The sequence below is a fragment of the Meleagris gallopavo genome, unplaced genomic scaffold (genome assembly GCF_000146605.3).
Source record: "Meleagris gallopavo isolate NT-WF06-2002-E0010 breed Aviagen turkey brand Nicholas breeding stock unplaced genomic scaffold, Turkey_5.1 ChrUn_random_7180001950299, whole genome shotgun sequence".
Lineage (NCBI taxonomy): Eukaryota > Metazoa > Chordata > Aves > Galliformes > Phasianidae > Meleagris > Meleagris gallopavo.
The window spans coordinates 4629-6703 of record NW_011211659.1 but is presented as its reverse complement, the minus strand read 5'-3'; positions in this window follow the sequence as shown (position 1 = coordinate 6703).

Here is a 2075-nt window from a genome sequence, read left to right as displayed (position 1 = left end):
GGGATGGGAGCTGTGTTTTGTTATGCTAATGAAGCCTCGCTCTCTGCTGGGTCTCTTGGCTTCCTTTGCCGGGGACATTCGCACATCCTTGTGGTCACGCGTCCCCACGTTGCTGTCCTGGCGTTCATTTAACTCCTCTCAGCCGTGAGCAGGTCCCAGCAAGAGGCAATCTCCTGCTGTCCTGCTCTCGAGGGCAGCATCTCCTGCAGCTGGCTCACTTCCTCACTCAGCGCTGCCCATGGCACTGATGTCTCGTTTCTACTCACTGAGCAGTGAGTTCTATTTCGAACTGCTTCCTATCCTGCTTTCTCAATTCGGTCTTCTCTGCAAGGCATGAGCACAGTTAAGTTCTCTGCTGTACCAGGGCCGGCTCTGCTGTTTGCTGCTGTAGATCTACAGATTTTAAGGCCGCCCAGAAGGAATCGCCCTCGGGGTAACCGGGGGTTTGTGTCAGGAAAAACTGCTTTTTGTTCTATTGCACTGTCTATGGGGCAAAAGTGGATTCCTAGTTTCACTTGGCAGCGTTTAAGCTCTATGCACCTTTCTGCAGGGGATGTTCCTCTGAACTCTGCTGTGATCACAGCCGCATCTTTTTCCTTTGTGCTGATAACCCAGCTGTACAGATGACCAAAAGTATTTCCTCTGCTCACATCGAAGCTTTCCAGAAAGCCATGGTTTTGTAACACATTAAAAGTGCCAGTATCCCTATCACAGAGGAGGTCACACATCCTCTTTTGACACTGCTCTTAAGAAGAATAAAACAAAAGAATACAAACAAGCAAGCAAACGATCAAACCCATCCTATCCATTTTGGGACATTGTTCACCAGGTTCTTCCAAGTGTTCTCACTTCTGTCCCACTCAAGGCTAAGTAGAACTTCGGTATGTGTGGAGGAACACAGGTCATGGCATAAGCAGGATGACTTGCGGAAAACCAAACTCCATAACCACAAAATGATTATAAAGCAGGTATATTTTGTGTTTCAGCTCTCTGCACACACGCTGGGTGCAGGAGTAGCCTTTCCTAACCTGCACACTGTAAATGGACAGTTTAAGGATGTTTATAGAGACAAGTTGTACATATGCAAGAATATGAGAGGATATTGCAATTGATTCTAAGAAAGTAGGCATAGATTATTCTGATATTACAATTAGGATAGGAGGGGATATTCATTGGTTCCAACAAGTTATTATCATAGTCTCCACCCCAACTGCTGAGTTATTGTGACTTGCAGGGCTTATTCCTTGCTGTAGTGGCACAGTGTAAGTGCGCACCAGTGCCTGGAGCATCTGTTTTGCCTTTGTTCACTCTACACCTTCTGACCTAGTACATAATTCCAAAACAATTCTAAAGGAATATGCTCCACATCAATTCCTCCCTTTTCTGCAATCTAGCAATCTTCACGTCGCTAGATGATGCCATTCTCTCCTCAGGATTTATGAAAAACGCCCTGCTTTCCATCTTTTGGCGCATCTTACGCTGCTTCCATTCAACATATTTAAGAAACAACGGAACAATGCGTACGAATATTCCAAGAAAGAGTAAGACTATGCAAGCCTTGAAAAAGCCAGGAAAAGCTCGGCAACCAACTGGTTAATCTGCTCCACAGTTCTGTAAATCCAAATGAGGTCTTGTCCAAAGTAACTTGGTGGATCACCTGAATTTGTTCCCACAGTTTAGTGGGAATCCGTTTCTTTTCGTTGAGTTTTGTCAGTTTTGATTAATTATAGCATACACCCTTCCTTCTTTGATTAATTATAGCGTACACCTCTCCTTCTTTAATTATAGCGTACACGTCTCCTTCTTTGATTAATTATAGCGTACACCCCTCCTTCTTTGGCCGTCAGGAGATCAAGAGCCATTCCATTCTGCACAACTACTTGACTAAGAGAGGATACCTCTGTCTGCAATCCAAGTACAGCATCCATAGTTGAGTTCTTGTTATTCTCTGGTGTAGCTGCTATACTGACAATTGCCTTTTCTGATCCACTTACTCCTAGACTAGGAATAAACCATCCAATAAAACTATGGAACCCAGAGGGCCGGTCTATAAGGGTTATTCCCCGCTTCACCCT